Source organism: Varroa jacobsoni, unplaced genomic scaffold (assembly GCF_002532875.2).
Source record: "Varroa jacobsoni isolate VJ856 unplaced genomic scaffold, vjacob_1.0 scaffold_1017, whole genome shotgun sequence".
NCBI classification, from domain to species: Eukaryota; Metazoa; Arthropoda; class Arachnida; order Mesostigmata; family Varroidae; genus Varroa; species Varroa jacobsoni.
The window spans coordinates 205,723-217,644 of record NW_019213919.1 but is presented as its reverse complement, the minus strand read 5'-3'; the positions used below and the strand labels follow the sequence as shown (position 1 = coordinate 217,644).

Below are 11,922 nucleotides of genomic sequence, written 5' to 3'. Positions count from 1 at the left end.
AGACAAGCGTTTCAGCTCGACAACGGCGATGACAGCGTCTACGGTTTTGACTGCCATACCACCGTTACTCGTTATTGTTTTTGGTGATGGCCGGATTTTGGCGGCATTTCAACTCCGGCCCTAGCTCCAACCACCACGCGTTTGGCTAACGGGCTCGTGCGCATGGCGCACAGCGCTTGTAGTAGACCAAATAGGAACACGCCGCAGGCCACCGAGGCCGAATATTGCTGAGTTACGTTGCTTGATACTTATTCGGCTGTGTCCCTGGGGTTAAGCACCGTTCAAATACTTAATGATCAATTTGGAAAATTCGTTCGCCGCCCATGTCGCTGTAGCACCAGCAGAGCCGGCGATCGCTGATAGCGCAGCGCCACTGCTGCCGCTGTCGAAGCCAGCGCTGTTCCCAAAGTCATCCCACAGGCGGTGAAGGAACGTCGACTCGTCACTTCGTCCGACCGTCCGTCGGCGCTACCGCCGCCAACGCCACCGCACAACCACTAGAACCCGCAGCAAAAAGCTGAGGCCATCGCAGTGACGTGCGCGGACTTGTCCGACGTTCAGGCTCACTTTGTTGATGTTGCGCGCTCTGCTTTGGTTGGCGACAACAGCTGGCTGCGAGCCAGTCCTCAAGCTACCTGGCCACCGTCGTCAGCAGCAGGAGCAGAAGCCGCGGCATAAAGTTGAGCTTCTTTCAGTTTGCTTGCTTGTCGGTCGACGCTCGGCCGTCGGCGGTTGTCGTTGCGCCTTCTATCGACCACTCATCGGTTCATGCTGACAACGGCGCTGTTGGCGATGCCAAAACCACTGCCGGCGCTCTGGCCGAACGACGCAACGCTAAGCTACGACTGCTATAGTTTCTCGACTGTCGCTGCCGCCTCTTGTGTTACTGTTGCTGCGATATCGTACGGGGAGCGGTTCAAGCGCCTTTGACGACGCTGGTAACGGAGGTTGCTCGAGCTGTCGCTAGTTCTGCTGCTGTTGCAACTTCGTCCTCTACTAATGTATCTATTGTGGCCGGCCAGATATCTATAGCAGTCGGTCGACGTTCGAAGGCGCAACAAAAAATACGATGACGACTACAACGTCGGATATGACCGCGACTAAATTGGTACGGATTGGACGGATACGCGATAAATTATACACTGCCTTCATCACGTTAACGTACTGAACAACCATGACACTATGAGCAATCAACAACGCCGGCAGAAACGGCAGCAGCAAGAGTAAGATCAACATAATAATAATAATCCCCATTATTATTATTATTATTACCAACAGCCGTGGCGACGCTGATAATAATGATAACGGCGATGTTGTTACCGGCGGGACGATAAAGCAAACCCATTTTGAAATGTGGCACACTTTAGCATTCATTCGAAAGTAGATTGCTGGTTTTTTCGTCTTTGCTGTTCATCTTCAACGTTTTCGACTTCTCTTTCTGCCTGTGCTCTTATTCTTTAAATGGTGGAAAAGAGGGTTGAAAATCGAAAATAGAGACGAAATATTATCCGGCAGAACGAACAGGATGACAGGCCATGACGAAATCAAATTAGGCCCAACACTAATACATTAAATAGCAGAATAATAATCGACGCATATTTTCTTCGTGATATTTTTTGCACTGCAGCGAGAAACTCCTGTATTATGAAGATATTGTTGAAGTAATAACAAATACATATCGAGGACGACAAGCGGTGGTCACGAAGTGTATAACTCTGGTCAGGTGAGATTTAGTAATCGCAAAAGATCCGCAATGCTTCGAAAATTTTAACTGTTTTTAAGACTTTCCAGGAAAGTCGTCGTTTGGTACGAAGGGGCGTCCCTCTCAGCCGGCCCATAGTATTTCAAGTATTGCTAGTAGTAAGAACTTGGTTAAAAATACGGCAAGATCTATAAATATTCTTAATTCTTACACGAGCGATTACTTATTCTATGGAGCCAAAAGCTGCTAGTTTCTGTCGTATCCCAATCGTAGGCCTAGCTTAATTTTGAAGATTGTAGAGGCATAACGATTTCGGCAGCGAAGTCAAGATTGAATTTTAATTATTACATTGCATTCGTTGTCTAGATCCTAACAATGTCATACTAATTATACAATAGCTCACATTGATTACTCCCTGTCCTTGTTTCGGCTAACCACAAGCATTATAGGCTCGACCACATATTGAGGTTTGGCAAGCCTGACTTTACGGAGTACACAGGGATAATAGAATCTTTCAGGGTGGCCAATTTGGGGAAATTAACGTTCGAGTGCCAAATGTCCTGGCATACTAAGGTACATTGACGTAAAATAATAATTATTATTATTATTATTAATGTGATGACAGTGAACAATAGACAAACCACGTGAAATAAACCTCTCCTAGGTACCATTATTATACACACATACTACGTAACGCAAATATTGCATTTGTATCAGCCCCTTGTAGTGGCCCTCTATATAAAATCCGTGAGCTGGTGGACTTTCGCGCTGTTTAATGAGGAAAGCAACTTACCCTTTGTACGCAGAGTGTCCGCATCTCCGACCACGTCTTTAGACTTGTATGCTCGCTTCATGCAAAGGTGAGTACGCATCAATCTGTTTGTGTCTACCAAGAGATATATACATATAGGCAACAACGAGGGCGACGACAATATTAACGAAACAACAATGGCCTGTCTGTGTATCCAACTTTCGTCGACTGGTCGATCTCTCTGTTATTTATCTAGCTATCCCCTATTTGTCTGTTTGGTCGTTCATCTGTTCTGTTATTCCACTGTCAGTAGCAGTGATAATAATTATTTGTTTGTGCTAATCACCTACTTCCACCTATGCAGATCGTGCCTATTTGTTCCAACTGTTGTTGTCGTTCCATTATACGATCTCGATGATGATGATGATGGGCTGGAAGGATGTGTTGTCGTTGTTGCTTTATGCACACACGCAGACGAGTTTGTGAGAGCCAATACGATCCATGAGTACTCGTCTGTGTGGGCCGACGTGTGCGCGGACGACGCCACTAATTAATTGTAGATAGATGCGTGTAAATCTCATCACCAATATCAATAACGTAAATAGCCGTGACAGCACCGCAACGGTAGCAGACGCACCACTGCAGGCATGTTAGATTTCGGTAATTAGCAACGGTTCTGGTGGGCCGTTCGTATAATTATTAATTGACCGGCCGGCCGGCCGGCCGGCCGGACGGCCGGCATAATGTAATGTGGCGTCATCATCAGAAGTCTTCGATTGTGTTATTCGAATCGTCATTATAATCGTTAATGCCACCATCACCGGAATAAGTCGTCGCTATTGGCGCTGCAGTCGCCATCGCTGGTACTGTAATACAGAGCTTAGCTGGTTTACCCATTTGCCTACCTTTCTCCGCAGTGGCCCTTCGGTCAGACACTCACTCATTCACTCAGTTAATCAGAGAGTAAATAAATGAGTAACTCAATTAGTTAATGTGTGAAGGATGAGGCGAACAAGGCTTAACGTAGCGGTAGCAGTAATTATACTATCTAGATTAGTGATGGTTCTATAATGGCAGACCGCGCGCAAAGGTGAGCCGCGATAGGAATCATGGACTCTGTGATCGAACGAACCGACGCCGGCTGAACAACGGATTTCCTGAAGCAGAAGCAACAGTTCTACATATGTAACGGGCGATACGAACGGCGGCGGTTTTTGCTGTGGCTGTCGTCAGCGGATGCTATACCGGTGAAGATGGTAGCGACAACAATTAAATACACGAATTCTATAGGTCTCACCATTTATTCTGAACCGAGAAGGTGGTTGAGTTAATTAGGAGGGTATATATATTACGCCACCACATCCACGATATAACGTCACGCAGCTAGATGACCTGCTGACTTTCCTGTCCTAGGCTAGATGTGACAAGAACGGTGGTGACATTTTTTCACCTCTCGCTGCGTGCGGCGCTAAGAAATAGTTTTGATTTTGTTAACTCGCGTTAGTATCGTTAACGTGGTAATGCTCATCTCACGACCGCTGTCACTGGCGTCACCTTATTTAATTAGACGACAGCAGCAGCAGCGGCAGTTTTGATGGTGGTGGCAGCGGCGTGATAACCGTCATTATTTCGTGACGCATTGAGGATCCAATGTTAATTGTAGCTACCAGAAAGAATAGAAAATGCGACGATAAGAATACTTCATTCCCGCTGCGGAGCGCTGTATAGTCGCGATCTACTCTGCGAGAATGATTGGTGAGTGCCGGTAAGAAAAGCAGTTTTAACAATTAACAGCATCAATGCAAGGGTCGGTTGTGGGGGTGACTGCGTGGCCTACTTGGCAAACGTTCCGTTGTTGACGTTGTTTCGATTGTAAATTGTCCTAGTTTTGTATCGGGAACGCATATGTGCATATCGCGTGTATTTTTCGTACACAACGCAAATGGTCCCTATTATTATTATAGGTCTAGCGGTGCATTCACTGTCTTAGCGGGCGCTGTCAACGTCCGTGACCGACGTCGGGCAACCCTGGACAATAACAATGAGTACGACAACAATGATCTAATTTAGAGCCGATTAGTTGAGCGTTCGCTGGACCGTTGTATAAGCGAATGTTTGATCTGACTGTTCGTTTCGATCTTCAACCAAGTTGTCACTGCAATAGACAAATCAATAGACAGCCATGTGTTTCGTCGCTCTCAGTCTTTTGAAGCTGCGACGTCATCAACATCGCCATTTCGGCGGTAGCAGCGGTCGGTTTAGCTGTACATTTACAGTTCGCGAGCTCGAATACGATGAAGCCACTGCAACTAAAACTGCCAATATACTATTTTTACTAAAAAAGTAACAATAGCTAGAGTCACAAAGAAAAAGATGACAGCGGGAGGAAGTGTGTCCCCTTTCCCCCGACAGCCGCCAACTGTTATAACATCTCGCTGTTTCGACTGCTGTCGCCGGTGGCGCTGCTTAGCTGGAAAGTGCAACACCTACTATAAACGAATGAACAGCGCGCAATGAACTGTCCGTGATGGTGATGAATGAAATGCTAGGCCGTCGGTCGCTCTAGCCGCTCGGCCCGCCCCAGCCCAGCCTAGCCCAGCTCAGCCGCGTCGAGCTCAGAGCTACATAGTAGTACAAAAGTAATAGCCCAGCCATACTGACTCTCGCTGTCCTGTCGGTTTGAGAGAGCAATGCAATTTAATAAGAATCACCGACCCTTTCTATAATGTAATAATAATTAGAGTGTCGACTTATTGATATCGTTGGCATGGCCACACTTATCCAACTTCCCAGATAAACACAATTTCTCTTTCTTCTTTTTCTCTAGATATATATCCCTTGCTGTTATTGCCTACGCACAGACACGCAGCCACACAGACGGAACCCATCACAGAAGTGACGCGCGAAGGTATTAAATGCACCAGCGAACAGGCATGTAGCCTGGCAATATTATATTATGGTTACATTGCATTGTAACGTGTTGCATTTCTATCAACCTAATAATAATGCTTATCGAAGCTATAATTATGTATGCACTATGAATAGATCACGTCAGCTAGCCGGACTTCCACTAAGAATTGAACACTACGACTCGTAATATTACTTTTAGTAATAGTTATAGCGGTATCAGAGAGAACGAGACAGCCATCGGTCACGCCTAGTCGTCGTCAATCTTGGGGCGTTGCACGACTATCCCGATCCGTCGGTTAGACATGGCGCTGTATCTTCTCAGCAGGTGCTAATAACATTGTTTGGCCTCTTAGCGGAATGATACGATACAAAGGACGAAGCTGATGATGGCGGTGATGTGGAGATGAAGCTGACAAACGGACAAATAAACGAAGGAACCTTTTGTTCAGTTCATCGTACGCTTAATCGGATATCAAGACATGATATGATACGCGGTGTATGTACATATACTACAATGCTCTACATTCAACATCCCTAGTCGGCATCTATGCCCACATACAAAAGTCGCCGCATGCGACACTGCGAGGTTCGCGTGGACTTATTAAAGTGATTAGTTGCCATTGTTTCATCGGACCGCAGCCAAAATTCGTCGCTTATTCTGCTCTTATCGTTACGGCTTACGTGGCGCATTGCGCTGCTCACAAACGATTTCAAATATTAGCAGCTCCTAGCCACTTCACGATCGAGCGCGCGGCCAAACAAATACACCCCATGGCCTATCTTTATTTCGCCACTTTCGTCTCCATCTTTTTCGTCGGACGCGTGCTGACGAAATAATGGTGGTAACCGTTCAACTGTTGCCTTCGTTGCAGCGTACCTCGTGAGGGACGCAAGTTCGCTGGACAATCGCGAGAGTGAAGGGAAAAAGGAATGGGATAACCCCCACTAGCACAGCCCACAGCGACAACAATATATAGTGCCATCCGTTGTATGTTCCAATACATATATAACCCATTTTTGGAAGAAGCTAGAAGACCCGCTACTACTTTTAGTTGATTAGTTGGTGTCGATACGTGTGTGCCCGGATATATTATTAGCTAGTCAACGATACTTGGCGGCTCCAAATCGAGTTGTTGCTTTAGGTTCTGTCAATGACACATGAATATTTGACAGTTTGCGTGAATAATAAAGGAGATTGATTTGAATTTTTGTGTTTTATAGACAATTTTACCTAAGTGTTGGAATAGTTAGCAATTCAATCACCTCGAGTACTCGTCAAAGGACCGGAAAACTGGGCTCTAACTCGCTCAATACGACACTGTGCAAAAAAGACTATGTTATTTTGATTTCTCTAACAGTACTACACGCAGTACATCAGCAACAGCTATCGGTTCGTCTGGACACGTAGCGGCGTACGCTTATGGCCGTCTAATCGATGGTATTGAGATGATGCCGGCGAGGTCAGTCGGGCAAAAGATAACCGTTCATCTTGACGAACTTCTCGTTTATAACTCGTTATATGCTACACTAGTTTTTAGATTTTCCGTTACTTGCGTTTATTCATGCTGATGCTCTATTTTTTTTATTTCTACTTACTGGACGAAGTGGTGGATCCTCTCTTCCGTCCTATGATTCCTGAGGGCGGGCCCGTAAAGGGCCTGCAATTTTGCCGCGAATTTCTTTTTACTGATGGTGACGTCGGTTGTGTCGGCAATCGGTCAGCCGGAGCTCTGGACGATATTCTCTACTGTTTAGTGATTTATCGAGGACAGACACACGCGCGCGTTAACCAGAACAATCGTTGCGACGGCAAAAAATAGTGTTATAAATAGACGTAGTATTCCAAGTTCGCGATCACGACGCACCAACGAGCAACATTGAACCAACTAGAAACGTCGACGTCACGGCACCGAACTCACACTCACCGTTCGCGGCGGAACGATGCCCCACGGGAGGCACCGATAATTAAGCGGTCGTAATCGTGGTTCCGACCAGTGCCACGAGGCGATAATAGCTGGCGACTATCAAATCCTCGATGTAAAATGAGTATACTGTGACAATCCGAAGACAATGATGATCATGATGCAGTAATCTGACAATCCAACATTTACCACAATACAGCTTCAAACTGTTTTGTATATTCCCACTTGGTCTTCGAAGCTCCTTCTTATAACGCGTAAATCAGTCCTGTCATTACTAACACTTATCAATTGTAACTCTCAAAAGCGAACACCCTATTTTGATCTTTAGCACTTCGTTTATCCTTCGTTCGGCTGGTGAAAAATTTTGCTTTATATCCGTTATGAGCGGAGTCGAGCTTTGTACAATCTCTGTTGTTGTTCTTATTTCTATTATTACGGCGCTGTCAACAGCGGGGTAATGTATATCCAAGAGATGAAATAACGATGATATACCGAGCGAGCCAGGTCGACACTGACGCACAGTTAACTTGCAATGTATTCAAGTTGTACAACGTGTGTAATTCTTGTCCACACGCAGTTCTTCGTTTCGTTGTTTTTAGTGTCGCCTGATAAACTTAACGTAAGTAGATTGACGGATAGCTTGACCACAGACCAGCTGCGTTTGCCCGCCTATTCGCTTGACGGTCCGTGCGATCATGCAACCCCTCGCCCGCCAATAATTCGTCGCTGGCGTAATACCTGCCCCCGACCAACTCGAACAGTGGCAACAGCTACGCCCACTACTGGTACCGCAGTTACCGGGACGGCTACTAGTTCACCGTAGTCGCAAAGCGAACTAGACAGCGGCTTCGGGCTAGCACGGCAATAGTCGAAGAGTTGATTGTTTACAAACAGAGCGCACAGCGAGGAGCGACGGGGACCAGCCGAGTGTCGTGCGTGCGCTCCGCGTGAGCCTCTAGCACCGCTGCCACGACGACGTCAACTGCAGAGATCGAACATTACACCACAAACACTTTAGCAGTAACCACCAAAACGACGGTCACAATATGGGCTGATGGTGCTGTTTCAGGTGGCGATGCTGTAGTTGCACGAACAGACGATGATTCTTTGATGATTTCAATAATCAAATACTTGTTTAGCTGCTTGCTAACTTGCCCGACAGACTGTCAGCCTGACTGCCCATATGGTTCGATATGGCTGACAAAGAAACGCACACGGATTCTAGACAGGCCTGCAGTCGCGGTGGCAGCAATCGTCGAACCAAATTGAATCGAGTTGTTATTCTAATAATAATAATAATAATAATAATAATAATAATATGAATAGGAGTGAAATCACACTGTGAAAAAAACAACAACTTGTCACTTGAAGCCGCGGTCGACTTCACTCTCCAACGCGGTTCTCACGCGGCGCCGCGGCGGCCGGAGCAGTGGCGCTGTGATGAGAAGCCGATGAACGCAGCACGCACGCACGCACACACACCAAAGCGCGCCGACAGGTTGCAACTCGGAGACAACTTGAAACAGCAGAAAAGACACTAACGTGAACACGTCCACTTCTCACTTACGCTGGCTAATCTGACCTGGTCTGATAAGATCTAACCATGTGTGCAGATTGTGGCCAGTCGACAACATGTGAGAGCAGCCAACAGCTCTGTCGTATGCCATCTGTCTACAAACAACTATTGTAACGCTGCCGTTATTACTGTAAGTAGCGGCAGGCCGTAGCTGTACGATGAGTTGTTGTACACTGATCGAGTAACAACTACGTACTGTATATAGTGCCTCCGGTCTAATTGCCGTTAGAACGGCCGCTACTAATCGCTAGTCGATGCGGTGCTGACTGAACTATCTAGAAAGCAGGCCGTTGTGCGCTTCTCGTACAAAATGTACACACACATAGGCCGCCACTGTGTACTAGTTGTTGTTGTTCTAATTTTGTACAGTAGACAACTGTCGTTATTCCTGTTCTGGTGACGATGACTCCTCAGAGACAACTAGCGACTGCTCTAGGTGTCGTACGCACCGAGCGAACGCTTCTTCAAACAGCGACGACGATTAAACTCTTCTCTTCACCCGTCCCGTCCGGTCTCCCGCGTCAACTAACACGGCGGCGGCGGCTCAGCTCGGAGATAGACACTGCCAGCACTCGTTGTGCTTGTGTAGATCAGAATGTTACAGCCACAGCTCGTTCCGTAATGGCATTCGAGCGCTCACTCTGCCATCAGTCTTGAAAGTGGTCCACCAGGCGGCGCCACCTGAGCAGGCGGAGCACCGTGACGTCACGTAGATGGACGCATTTGTTCGCTGTTAAAGGTGTGACCGCGGGCGGTTAGCAAAAGGCGACAGCTAGCAAGGGAGAGAGAGAGGGCCATCTGATAGAAAGGAAGGGAAATCGGAGAGGGAAGAGTTATGTGAGCACACATACGAATAGATGGTACATAAATACGAACTACGTGCAGCTCTTGGTGCCGCTCGAGCGCGGAACGGGTAACATTGGGGAAAAAGTGGGAAGGACTCCGATGGAAAACATCGGAGCAGCAAAAGCCGACACAAGAACACGTGCGTATTCATCGTCGTGGTGTTTTAATCAAATATGATTGTGTTGCATAAAACTTTGCAACATTACAAATTGCATCCGAATAGGAATATATACTAACTTTGTGCATATACATCGTTAACTTTATTATTACAATATAATTAAAGTAAAAGAAAAGTATTGTAGTATTGCGTTTTGCGAGGAAGGTTTTCGAGGCTTTTTAGTGCAGCGGCGTTACTGTTAAGTCACGCTGATGTTATTGCGTAGAACTAGGCGTTAATTCACGCCGGTCATTTTCCCAGATTGCTATAGGTAGTGACCATAACGCCGATGCCGCTGGGGTCGCTTCTCAATTGCGCCGGCAAGCAAACGAAGTTTCCTCTAGGGAGCGTGATTCTCTCACAGTCGCAGGTGAAAAACAGCTTTAAAAACTGTAGCTTAACGATGCTGGTTGTTTCTACAGAGCACGGACAGCAGAGTTGCCACCACAGATACACTATTTTGCATAGAGGATTGACAGTAGATTAATAATATTTATATCACTTACCATGAAAAAAAATAGGTGTTATTTATTGTAACGGAGGTGAAGATAAGAACTCAGTTTTCGCAAACACAACGTTTAGGCGACGGAATCGCAATAAATTGTGCAAGTAAATTGGCATACGATCAACGGTTATTGTGATTCCGACACGCAGCACATGATGATACGAGAGTACAAAGCAAATCTTACTTTTTAAGCGGCAGATATCGAGAGCAAAAGGAGGCACGCCAAGAGCATGTAATTCATTTGCTGTGTGATCTTTGAACTACGTACCCCTTGTCCTATCTAGTATGACTTTTGGTACTATAATATAGAATACCGTATGGAGAATTTTAAGTGAGATTGAATATAGCTCATTGATATTAGCCTTTATTTGATAACTTTCCTAATTGTCTCGTTTTCTTAATATCGTTTCGCATACACTTCCGCTTGACTAGCGTGAACAACATTAAGCTTTTTCGGGCTCATGTTTTTCTATTCAGTTGTCGTTTTCTAACACTGTATCGTGTTTAAAGGATATTATATGACAGAGTCTACGAGACATCCCATAATGCTGTAAAAACTAAAATAATATTTACTATGAAAAGCAGACTATTTCAGCTTGTTGTTTTCGTATTCATCGTAGAATGTTTATTTAGAAATATTGTTCGCACAGGATAAATACAGTGAGTAATTTAATAAGGCATTACTGTATAATTTTCAGTTCTAAAGCATATGCCCCAGATGCAAATGAGATGTTATAAACAATGAATTCAACGCATCTTGAAATAATGATCGTTGCATAATACCATCACAGGAGATTATTTATGTTTCTATATAAGTACCTAAGCTAGGATCATTTTACTTACGCCTTGAGACGAAGGACCTATCATAGGAAGTGGAATCGCAATGCCGTGCTGTATAACGCCTATACAGAATCAAATTACTAATCAAACGGGTGCGTACCGAAAAAAAAAAAGGCTGCTTCGCGCAGGAGAACTTGCGAAGGTGTTAGAATAGTCAGCGCCTTTCTTTAAGCGTCCGTCGTATCCTTTGTCCGCCATAGAAATTCAATCAAAATTAAGACACATTTTTGACTTTATCGCAGTTAAGGTCTACGCACCTTACTTATCGTCCCACTCAAATCAAGATTTCGTGACGTCTATAGTTGGGCACATGTGTACTAGACAGACAAACAAACAAGCCTTTGCTGAAAACGCTATCCGCTTTATTTGTTTTCGAATTCATCGAAACTGGCAACTATGCTACAGAAGAAAATTAGCTTACTATTAGAAGGTTACTGTTTGAAGTTTCGCGAACTGCCATTGCAAATATACATCGCGTAGGAAAAACACAGATCTATAGCTTGCTTGCGCCTGTCCAATAAAACAAGGATCTCGGCTTAAATGTAGACCTAGATAGTAAATATCTCATTTATGTGGTCATATGAGGTACGTCGTTTTTCAATGTTTAGCATTATTCCTTCTATGGGCTAAACCCGTTTTTTGGCAAATGAAATAAAGTACGGTCCACTGTCGTACAGTTGTCATATGAAACTCGCTCCTTCTAGCATTTGAGT

At 45.3% G+C, this 11,922-nt stretch overlaps 1 long non-coding RNA gene across 1 annotated transcript; it reads left to right on the top strand.

Annotated features, from left to right (window-relative positions):
- The first annotated feature begins 3,274 nt into the window (after nt 1–3,274).
- Nucleotides 3,275–6,568, top strand: LOC111265834 (uncharacterized). The gene is made up of 2 exons (XR_002683698.2): nt 3,275–4,208; nt 5,281–6,568. It is a non-coding gene; the product is annotated as an uncharacterized LOC111265834 (long non-coding RNA).
- Nucleotides 6,569–11,922: the final 5,354 nt, after the last annotated feature.